Raw genomic sequence first — 12,742 nt, forward strand, 5'->3', positions numbered from 1 at the left:
TGTGTCTGCTTTGTGTGTGTGTGTGTGTGGCTGCTTTATCATAGGTTATCAGACAAGTACAGACGCTAACAAACAGGTAGCCAGCCCGACCACATATGTCACTGAGCTAGCGGGCATAGTTCATATCCTCATCATTCAAACGCTTCGCATAGAGACACAGAGAGACAGAGAGCTACATGCAGACCCATGCAAAAATCTGTGGCCCAATACTAAAATAAGCCCCGAGAGCGTGCACCTGCACCCCAGTCGGGTCCACCTACACACAGGTGTCAGGAAGTGACACACACAAAGAGAGAAAGAGGGAGGGGAAAAAAAACTAGAGCAGGGTGAAATCTGTCTGCTGCGGTCACCCAAAGAGCTTTCTCTAGATTTCTCTTCTCTACTCTTTGGAGGGTACGCATGAGTGTTTGAGTAGAGATGTGAGTCTGTATGAAAGAGTGAGTACTTCAGTATGTGTATGACTGTGTGTGTGTGTGTGTGTCTGGGTGAACTGGAGGGTGTAACTAGAATTTGGGTAGACAGCAGTGGATGCTCCTCAGAGGAGGAAGGGAGAACCATCCCCATCTGTGAATTTCATAAAAATATGAAACATTAAAAAAGTTATCATTTTTAGATAAAACTATATTAAATATATTCATGTCACCAAACAATTGACTTAAACACAGTAGCCTCAACAACACTCTGTAGGGTAGCACCATGGTGTAGCCGGAAGACAGCTAGTTTCAGTCCTCCTCTGGGTACATTGACTTCTATACAAAACCTAGGAGGCTCATGGTTCTCACCCCCTCCCATAGACTTAAACAGTAATTACGACAACTTCCGGAAGATGTTCTCCAACCTATCAGAGCTCTTGCAGCATGAACTGACATGTTGTCCACCTAATCAAAGGACCAGTACTAGAATTAGTACTATTCTAGTACTAAAAGCATAAGCTATAGCTAGCTAGCACTGCAGTGCATAAAATGTGGAGAGCTGTTGACTCAAAGAGAGAGAAAGACAATAATTTTTTAACAAATACATTTTTCGCGGTGTAAGTGTCGATCCACTGATCACCCGTCTTGGAATACCTGACGGTCAAATATTGACCCTTCTACCTTCTGAGGGAGTTTTCAGCTGTTATTGTAACTGCTGTATACATTCCACCTCAAGACAATAAAGATAACAAGCTGGCGCTTAAAACTTCTTAAGGCTAGGGGGCACTAATTGGTCGATTTGGATAGAAAACACTCTAAAGTCTCTAAAACTGTTAAAATTATGTCTGTGAGTATAACAGAACTTATTTGGCACGCGAAACCCCAAGGACAAACCATCCAGGAATTCTTTTTTTTGAGGTCACTCTCTTTTCAATGGGTTTTCTATGTGGATCTAGATTTCTAAGGCACTTGCTTGCAGTTCCTATCGCTTCCACTAGATGTCAACAGTCTTTAGAAATTGGTTGATGTTTTTCCTTTGAGAAATTAAGAAGTAGGGCTGTTCAGAACGAGGGTCGAGTCTAGTGTACTGTTGTGGTTGGGGCGCAAGACCTGAAAGCTCGCTCCACTTTGTTTTCGTCCGGTATTGAACATGGTTTATTCCGTCTTAAATTTTTATTGATTATTTACGTTTAAAACTACCTAAAGTTGAATTAGGAAAGTTGTTTGAAATATTTGGATCAAGTTTACAGGTAACTTATTAGATACTTTGTAGTCATGTTGCGCGAGTTGGAACCGGTGTATTTTCAGAATCAAACGCGCCAAATAAATTGGCATTTTGGGGATATAACGACAGAATTAATCGAACAAAAGGACCATTTGTGATGTTTAATGGACATATTGGAGTGCCAACAGAACAAGCTCTTCAAAGGTAAGGCATGAATTATATCGTTATTTCTGAGTTTTGTGTCGCGCTTGGCGGGAATGAAATATGATTGTCTGTGTTTGTTTGATGGGGTGCTGTCCTCAGATAATAGCATGGTTTGCTTTCGCCGTAAAGCCTTTTTGAAATCTGACACTGTCGCTGGATTAACAAGAAGTTCATCTTTAAACCGATGTATAACCCTTGTATGATTTATGAATTATCGTTATGAGTATTTCTGTTTTTGAATTTGGTGCGTTGCTATTTCACTGGGTGTTGTTAACGAGATTGGCGCGCGAAGGGATCACTAAGAAGTTAACGGACTGTACAAGGCTATAAACAAGCAGGAATCCCTACACACAGAGGCTGCCTTTCTGGTTGCCGGAGATTTTGAATCCTCTATGACACATGATGCCCAACTTCCATCAGCACGTCTCTAACGCCACTAGGCGCGACAAAGTCCTAGACCACTGCTATTCTACCCAAAAGCAAGCATACAAGGCACTCCCTCTTCCACTATTTGGTAAATCAGATCATGACTATGCACTCTTGCTTTCTGTTTACAACAAGAAACTAAAACAGGAAGTACAGGATTGGAATATGTTTGGAATATGTTTTGAGACGATCTAACCTCCTCCGTCCCCAGCTTCATTAGAAAATGTGTTGGCGATGTTGTACCCACGCTGAAGGTTCGCTGCTTCCCCAATCAAAAGCCCCTGATTAACACCGAGGTTGGCGCTAAAACTAAAGAGCAGGGCTGCCGCACACAGACCTATCGTAGACAACCCTGATGCTACAGCCGAAGACAAGAATACGTACAAGAAGGCCCGCTATGACCTCCGCAGATTTATTAAATGAGCAAAAGGACAATATAGGAATAAGGTGGAATCATATTACACCGGTGCCGACACCCGTCGGATGTGACGGGCTACAATCAATTACGGATTACAAAGGAAGACCAAAAATCTTCCCAAAGATGCCTCTCTACCAGACGAACTCGATGCTTTTTATGCACGCTTTGACAACAACATCGAACCGGGTGTGAGGGCCGTCACCGACACAGAGGACTGGTTGATCTCACTCTCCAAGGCCAACGTGAGATGGGTCTTTCATCAGGTCAACACCCGTAAGGCCGCGGGCCCAACGGTATTCCAGGGTGCTTTCTCAGAGCATGCGCAGAACAGCTGGCAGGCATATTTTTAACCTCTCCTTGTACCAATCTGTAATCCCCCACGTTTTAAGATGACCTGCAATCATCCCTGTCCCTAAGAACTCTAAGGCTTCATGCTACAATGATTACCGCCCTGTAGCACTCAATTCTGTAATCATGAAGTGCTTTGAGAGGCTGGCACACATTAACTCCACGATCCCAGCCCCCCTAGACCCACTGCAATTTGCATACCACCGCAACAGATCCATAGATGACGGAATCTCAATTGCTCTCCACACTGCCCTCACCCACCTAGATAAGAGGAATACCTATGTGAGAATATTCTTCATTGACTACAGCTCAGCGTTCAACACCATTATCCCCTCCAAGCTCGTCACCAAGCTAAGAACCTGAACACCTCCCTCTGCAACTGGATCCTGGACTTTCTGACGGAACGACCCCAGGTAGTGAGGGTAGGCAACATCACTTCCACCATGCTGACCCTTAACACAGGGGCCCCACAGGGGGGTGTGCTTAGTCCCCTCCTGTACTACCTGTTCACCCATGACTCCAACACAATTATCAAGTGTGCTGATGATACAAGGATTGTAGGCCTGATCACCGGCGACGATGAGTCAGCCTATAGGGAGAAGGTTAGTGACCTGGTAGTGTGGTGATGGAGCAACAACCTCACCCTCAACGTCAGCAAGACCAGGAACCTGATCATGGACTACAGGAAACGGGGGAGGGGGCGAGCATGCCCCCAACCACATCGACAGGGCGGCAGTGGAGCAGGTAGACAGCTTCAAGTTCCTTGGTGTCTAAAGACTTAAAATGGTCCTAACACACGCACAGTCGTGAAGAAGTTGCAGTAGTGCCTCTTCCCTCTCAGGAGGTTGAAAAAGTTTGGCATGGGTCTTCAAATCCTGAAAAGGTTCTACAACTGTACCACTGAGAGCATACTGACTGGCTGCGTCACTGCTTGGTATGGCAATAGCACCGCCCTCGTTCACATGAAGCTACAAAGGGTTGTGTGGACAGCCCAACATCACTGGGACCGAGCTCCCTGCCATTCAGGACCTCGTTATCAGGCAGTCAAAGACCCCAACCACCCAAGCCAAAGATTATTTTCTCTGCTGCTGCCAAGCAAGAGGTACCGGTACATCAAATCTGACACTAACAGGCTCTTAAACAGCTTCTATCCCCAAGAAATACGACTGATAAATAGCTCACAAAATAGCTACAGTTGAAGTTGAAAGTTTACATACACTTAGGATGGAGTCATTAAAACTTGTTTTTCAACCACTCCTGTTAACAAACTATAGTTTTGGCAAGTCGGTTAGGACATCTACTTTGTGCATGACACAAGTCATTTTTCCAACAATTGTTCACAGACAGACTATTTCACTTATTAATTCACTGTATCACAATCCCAGTGGGTCAGAAGTTTACATACAATAAGTTGACTGCGCCTGTAAACAGCTTGGAAAATTCCATAAAATTACGTCATGGCTTTAGAAGCTTCGGAGCTTCTTTGAGTTAATTGGAGGTGTACCTGTGGATGTATTTCAAGGCCTACCTTCAAACTCAGGGCCTCTTTGCTTGACATTATGGCAAAATCAAAAGAAATCAGCCAAGACCTCCGAAAATAAATTGCAGACCTCCACAAGTCTGGTTCATCCTTGAGAGCAATTTCCAAATGCCTGAAAGTACCACATTCATCTGTACAAACAATAGAACGCAAGTATAAACACCATGGGACCACGCAGCCGTCATACCGTTCAGGAAGGAGACGCATTCTGTCTCCTAGAGATGAACATACTTTGGTGCAACAAGTGCAAATCAATCCCAGAACAACAGCAAAGGACCTTATGAAGATGCTGGAGGAAACAGGTACAAAAGTATCTATATCCACAGTACAACGAGTCCTGTACCGACATAACCTGAAAGGCCGCTCAACAAGGAAGAAGCCACTGCTCCAAAACCGCCATAAAAAAGCCAGGCTACGGTTTGCAACTACACATGGGGACACATTTACATTTACATTTAAGTCATTTAGCAGACGCTCTTATCCAGAGCGACTTACAAATTGGTGCATTCACCTTATGACCTCCAGTGGAACAGTAGTGCATCTAAATCTTTTCAGGGGGAGGGGGGGTGAGAGGGATTACTTTATCCTATCCTAGGTATTCCTTAAAGAGGTGGGGTTTCAGGTGTCTCCGGAAGGTGGTGATTGACTCCGCTGTCCTGGCGTCGTGAGGGAGTTTGTTCCACCATTGGGGGGCCAGTGTGGGTACCCCTCAAACAGAGACTCAGGGATTACCTCTCAATACACCCTGTCACTACAAAGATACAGGCGTCCTTCCTAACTCAGTTGCCAGAGAGGAAGGAAACTGCTCAGGGATGTCACCATGAGGCCAAAGGTTGATTGGAATTTTTTAAATTTATTTTTAATTTCACCTTTATTTAACCAGGTAGGCTAGTTGAGAACAAGTTCTCATTTGCAACTGCGACCTGGCCAAGATAAAGCATAGCAGTGTGAACAGACAACACAGAGTTACACATGGAGTAAACAATTAACAAGTCAATAACACAGTAGAAAAAAAAGAGAGTCTATATACAGTGTGCAAAAGGCATGAGGAGGTAGGCGAATAATTACAATTTTGCAGATTAACACTGGAGTGATAAATGATCAGATGGTCATGTACAGGTAGAGATATTGGTGTGCAAAAGAGCAGAAAAGTAAATAAATAAAAACAGTATGGGGATGAGGTAGGTAAAATTGGGTGGGCTATTTACCGATAGACTATGTACAGCTGCAGCGATCGGTTAGCTGCTCAGATAGCAGATGTTTGAAGTTGGTGAGGGAGATAAAAGTCTCAGTGATTTTTGCAATTCGTTCCAGTCACAGGCAGCAGAGAACTGGAACGAAAGGCGGCCAAATGAGGTGTTGGCTTTAGGGATGATCAGTGAGACACACCTGCTGGAGCGCGTGCTACGGGAGCCAGTGGGTCTGGCGACGAATATGTAGCGAGGGCCAGCCGACTAGAGCATACAGTGGTGGGTGGTATAAGGTGCTTTAGTAACAAAACGGATGGCACTGTGATAAACGGCATCCAGTTTGCTGAGTAGAGTGTTGGAAGCTATTTTGTAGATGACATCGCCGAAGTCGAGGATCGGTAGGATAGTCAGTTTTACTAGGGTAAGTTTGGCGGCGTGAGTGAAGGAGGCTTTGTTGCGGAATAGAAAGCCGACTCTAGATTTGATTTTAGATTGGAGATGTTTGATATGAGTCTGGAAGGAGAGTTTACAGTCTAGCCAGACACCTAGGTATTTATAGTTGTCCACATATTCTAGGTCGGAACCGTCCAGGGTGGTGATGCTAGTTGGGCGGGCGGGTGCGGGCACCGAACGGTTGAAAAGCGAGAGCAGTTGGAGGCCACGGAAGGAGTGTTGTATGGCATTGAAGCTCGTTTGGAGGTTAGATAGCAGTGTCCAAGGACGGGCCGGAAGTATACAGAATGGTGTCGTCTGCGTAGAGGTGGATCAGGGAATCGCCCGCAGCAAGAGCAACATCATTGCACAGAGAAAAGAGTCGGCCTGAGAATTGAACCCTGTGGCACCCCCATAGAGACTGCCAGAGGACCGGACAGCATGCCCTCCGATTTGACACACTGAACTCTGTCTGCAAAGTAGTTGGTGAACCAGGCAAGGCAGTCATCAGAAAAACCGAGGCTACTGAGTCTGCCGATAAGAATATGGTGATTGACAGAGTCGAAAGCCTTGGCAAGGTCGATGAAGACGGCTGCACAGTACTGTTTTTTATCGATGGCGGTTATGATATCGTTTAGTACCTTGAGCGTGGCTGAGGTGCACCCGTGACCGGCTCGGAAACCAGATTGCACAGCGGAGAAGGTACGGTGGGATTCGAGATGGTCAGTGACCTGTTTGTTGAATTGGCAGGGCAGGATGGATATAGGTCTGTAACAGTTTGGGTCCAGGCTGTCTCCCCCTTTGAAGAGGGGGATGACTGCGGCAGCTTTCCAATCCTTGGGGATCTCAGACGATATGAAAGAGAGGTTGAATAGGCTGGTAATAGGTGTTGCGACAATGGCGGCAGATAGTTTCAGAAATAGAGGGTCCAGATTGTCAAGCCCGGCTGATTTGTACGGGTCCAGGTTTTGCAGCTCTTTCAGAACATCTGCTGTCTGGATTTGGGTAAAGGAGAACCTGGAGAGGCTTGGGCGAGTAGCTGCGGGTGGGTCGGAGCTGTTGGCCGAGGTTGAAATAGGAATGATTGCTCAAAACACCTATTCACAGTGACATAGAGAGACAGCAATGAGATGGTGATTACATCGCGTTTTGATGTAGATAAGGCTTTTCAAGAAAAACCTGAAAACATTTGTTTTACAGTGCCTTCAGAAAGTATTCACACCATTTGACTTTTTCCCCACATTTTGTTGTGTTACAGCCTGAATTTAAAATGGATTACATTGTGATTTTATTGTCAGACAATACCCCATAATGTCAAACTGAAATGTTTAAAAATATATGTTTACAAATTAATGTAAAATGTTTTTTTATTAGTACTCAAGTCCTACGTTATGGCAAGCATAAATCAATTCAGGAGTAAAAATGTGTTTAACAAGTCACATTATGAGTTGCTCTTTGTGTAAAAATAGAGTTAAACATGATTTTTTAATGACTAACTCATCTCACTACCCCACATATACAATTATCTGTATGGTCCCTCAGTAGAGCAGTTAATGTCAAACACAGATTCAACCACAAAGACCAGGGAGGTTTCATATGCCTCGCAAAGAAGGGCACCTATTGGTAGATGGGTAAAAAAAACTGACATTAAATATCTCTTTGAGCATGGTGAAGTTATTGGGTGTATCAATACACCCAGTCACTACAAAGATACAGGCGTCCTTCCTAACTCAGTTGCCAGAGAGGAAGGAAACCGGTCACCATGAGACCAATGACTGTGATAGGAGAAAACTGAGGATGGATCAACAATATTGTATTTACACAATGTTTTGCAATGAAGGTCTACAGCAGCCTTAACAGCACTCTGTAGGGGAGCACCATGGCGAAGCCGGAGGACAGCTAGTTTCCGTCCTCCTCTGGGTACATTGACTTCAATACAAAACCTAGGAGGCTCATGGTTCTCACCCACTTCCAGACGTACACAGTAATTATGACAACTTCTGGAAGATGTCCTCCAACCAATCAGAGCTCTTGCAGCATGAACTGACATGTTGTCCACCCAATCAAAGGATCAGAGAATTAATCTAGTACTGAAAGCATAAGCTACAGCTAGCTAACACTGCACTGCATAAAATGTGGATTAGTTGACTCAAAAAGAGAGAAAGACAATAGTTCAACAGTTTCGAACAAATCTATTTATTCAAAAATGAAGGAGAAGAAAGAGAGAGATGTATTTCATTAAAAACAAATCGCTTTCACTTACTTAGCTAGCGAATGTAGCTAGCTAGTTTATTCTACTCAAACACCCGGATAAAGCAGAGAGGGATGCTATGTTCGCTTGCTGGCTATGGCTATCCAACACTGGAACTTTTCCAAGTCAAGGTAAGCTTTTGGTTTTATTAACTTATTACCACTGGGGCTGGCCGGTGTAACTGCTAAACTGCTTGCTGACTGTACACTGTACTGCATGATTTTAGCTAGCGGGTTTACTAATGCGTTAGTTCTAGTAGCTAGTAGTCATGTGTTGCTGTCATGCAATGTTGTTGTCTTAGGTCTCTCTTTATGTAGTATTGTGGTGTCTCTCTTGTCGTGAGTGTTTTGTCCTCTATTTTCTTATGTTTGCCTTTTGGTAGGCCGTCATTGTAAATAAGAATTTGTTCTTAACTGACTAGCCTATTTAAATAAAGGTTAAATAAATTAATAAATACAAAGCTACAATGCATTCGGAAAGTATTCAGACCCCATGATTTTTCCACATTTTTCTATGTTAACAGCCTTATTCTAAAATGGATTAAATAGTTTTTTCCCCGTCTTCAATCTACGCACAATACCCCATAATGACAGAGCAAAAACAGGTTTTTATACATTTTTGCAAATTAATAAAAAAACAAACAGAAATATCACATTTACATAAGTATTCAGACCCTTTACTCAGTGCTTTGTAGAACCATCTTTGGCAGCGATTACAGTCTAGAGTCTTCTTAGGTATGACGCTACAAGCTTGGCACACCTGTATTTGGGAAGTTTCTCCCATTCGTCTCTGCAGATCCTCTCAAGCTCTGTCTATTTTCAGGTCTTTCCAGAGATGTTTGATCGGGTTCAAGTCCGGGCTCTGGCTGGGCTTCTCAAGAACATTCAGAGACTTGTCCCAAAGCCACTCCTCCATTGTCTTGGCTGTGTGCTTTGGGTCATTGTCCTGTGGGAAGGTGAACCTTCACCCCAGTCTGAGGTCCTCAGCACTCCGGAGCAGGTTTTCATCAAGGATCTCTCTGTACTTTGCTCCGTTCATCTTTGCCACGATCCTGACAAGTCTCCAAGTCCCTACTGCTGAAAAACACCCCGACCCCCACACTCTGGAGCTCGTCAAAGCGACCATCGACCTCCCTGAACAAGAACATTCTCCCCGATTGCTCAGGTTGTCTAGGCAGCCAGCTCTAGGAAGATTCTTGGTGGTTCCAAACTTTTCCATTTAAGAATGATGGAGGCTACTGTGTTCTTGGAGACCTTCTATGCTGCAGAAATGTTTTGGTACTTTTCCCCAGATCTGTGCCTCAACACAATCCTGTCTCGGAGCTCTACGGACAATTCCTTCAACCTCATGGCTTGGTTTTTGCTCTGACATGCACTTTCAACTGTTGGATCTTATCAAATCAAATGCGCCTAATACAACAGGTGTTGTTCACTTTACAGTGAAATGCTTACTTACAAGCCCTTAACCAACAATGAAGTTAAGAAAAATACACCCCCATATATATATATATATATATATATATAAAAATAAAAGTAACAAATAATTAAGAGCAGCATAAAAATAACAATAGCGAGGCTATATACAGGGGGTACAGAGTCAGGCAATGCAAATAGTCTGGGTAGCCATTTGATTACATGTTCAGTAGTCTTATGGCTTGGGGGTAGAAGCTGTTTAGGAGCCTCTTGGACCTAGACTTGGCTCTCCGGTACCACTTGCCGTGCGGTAGCAGAGGGAACAGTCTATGACTAGGGTGGCTGGAGTCTTTGACAATTTTTAGGGCCTTCCTTCCTCTGCCTGGTATAGAGGTGCTGGATGGCAGAAAGCTTGGCCCCAGTGAAATACTGGGCCAAAAAGCACTACCCTCTGTAGTGCCTTGCGGTCGGAGGCTGAGCGGTTGCCATACCAGGCAGTGATGCAACCAGTCAGGATGCTCTTGATGGCGCAGCTGTAGAACCTTTTGAGGATCTGAGAACACATGCCAAATCCTTTCAGTCTCTTGAGGGGGAATAGGTTTTGTCGTGCCCTCTTCACAACTGTCTTGGTGTGCTTGGACCATGTTAGTTTGTTGGTGATGTGGACACCAATGAACTTGAAGCTCTCAACCTGCTCCACTACAGCCCTGTTGATGGGAATGGGGGTGTGCTCGGCCCTCCTTTTCCTGTAGTCCACAATCATCTCCTTATATAGACAGGTGTGTGCCTTTCGAAATCATGTCCAATCAATTGAATTTACCACAGGTGGACCCCAAGAAAGTTGTAGAAACATATCAAGGATGATCAATAGAAACAGGATCCACCTGAGCTCAACTTCAAGTCTCATAGGAAAGGGTCTGAATACTTAAATAAGGTATTATTATCATTATTTAAAAAAAAATCTATATATTTGCAAACATTTCTAAAAACCTGTTTTCGCTTTGTCATTATGGGGTATTGTGTGTAGATTGATGAGGAAAACAATTAATTTAATCCATTTTAGAATAAAACAAAATGGCTGTAGCAAAATGTAGAAAAAGTCAGTGTCTGAATAACTTTCCGAATGCACTGAATGTTGACAATGACGTTAGCTAATATGGTGACAACAATGTAGGCTGTGTGTATCGGTTATGATATGAAGGTTTGGCTTGGAAATGTTTTTTCACCTGGTCACAGAGAGCTGATGTGTTGTGCACTGAAGTCCACAAGCGAAGGGAAAGGTGAGAGGAGGAGAGCGTGTAGATGTGGGAAGGAATTATACAACGCGCAAAGTGCTTGTGCTATTTGTATGTGGCTGCTATGAAAATGAACTGTGTCTGCGTGTGATCAGTGGTGTATTCATTTCACTGATTCTGTTGAAAAAACGTTTCTTAAACGGAACAAAACGGTGATAAACATACCTGAATTTGTCCAATAGAAACTCTTGTTTGCCATTATTGGACAAATGATTACATTCTAGATCAGCTAGATGCTGGCAAGAGTGTGCAAGGCATTATTGAATGTGTCATTGCCTGTCACCTTGATTACTCACATTCTTCTCTCGACCTGTGCACTTCTGTTGTAAACTTTCATTCATAGGCTAGGTTGTAGCAACCTTATGATGGATATAGGAAACATGTGAGTATCATGTAGTAGCCTAAACATATCGATGTTACATTGATCTCGGTGAAGGGAATATGAATGACAGTGTCACGACTCCTACCGAAGGTGGCTCCCCTTCCTGTTCGGGTGGCGCTCCGTCGTCACCGGCCTACTAGCTGCCACTGATCCCTTTTCCCCTTTCTGTTTATTGGTTTAGGCTGATTGGTCGGGCTTCATTTACCGGTAGGCCCGCCTGTTCTTTGTGCAGGATTGTTTTGTGTTGCTACTGTGCACATTTGAGGTTGACGTGTTTTTCGTTCGTGGGCTTTTCTCCCGACTGTCTGAGTCCCCGTGTTTGGGGCATTTGTTTTGTGTGCGCGGTGGCTTATGTTCGCCGTGTGTGCAATTTAAAGCACTACCCTGTACTCTCAATATTCAATAGAAATAAGGCCATGCTCATAATATTTTTATTTTTTAATTCTCCCTTTTATCTAAATGGCACTGACCACCACTGGTAGAGAGGTCTGTGTCTCTCTCTTTAGGCACTGTTGTGTGTATCCGTGTGTTTGTGTGTGTATTTGTTCAATCATTTGTGTGTACAAGGTTTGTCTGAGTTCTAAAACAGTCTGTGAATCATATACAAGGAGTCCCAGTGTTGCTCATCTGCAGAGCAGAAAAGGTGACACACACACACACACACCCTCTCAAACAGAGACTCAGGGATTACCAACATATTTAGAAGAAGAACCTTATTTTGTTTACAAATGGATGGTTCACTCTGGCAGCTCCGGACAGGAGGGTGGCTTGGTTGTGGGAGCAGGCACAGGACTCACCAGGCTGGGGAGACATACAGGCGGCCTCTTCCTTGGCCGAGGCACTGGACACACAGGCTTCCACCCGGCAAATGCGGGATGCTGGCACCGAGCACACCGGCCTGTGAATACACGGCCAAGACACAGTGCGCATCACCCCATAGCACGGGGCCTGACCTGTCACCTGCTAGCCCCAGTAAGCACGGGGAGTGGGCTCAGGTCTCCAACCTGACTCCGCCACACTCCCTGTGTGCCCACCCCCAAAAAATGTTTGGGGCTGCCTCTCTGACTTCAGTGACCGGGTCTTGTCCTCTACCATTATCTCCTCCCCGGTCCAACTCCTCCAGGTTGGTGCACGCTGCTTGGTCTTCTTGTGGTGGGTAATTCTGTCACGCTCGCTGTCCTCAAACTCCCTGTCATAAATCAACCA

This window comes from Oncorhynchus nerka, linkage group LG12, assembly GCF_034236695.1.
Source record: "Oncorhynchus nerka isolate Pitt River linkage group LG12, Oner_Uvic_2.0, whole genome shotgun sequence".
NCBI lineage: Eukaryota > Metazoa > Chordata > Actinopteri > Salmoniformes > Salmonidae > Oncorhynchus > Oncorhynchus nerka.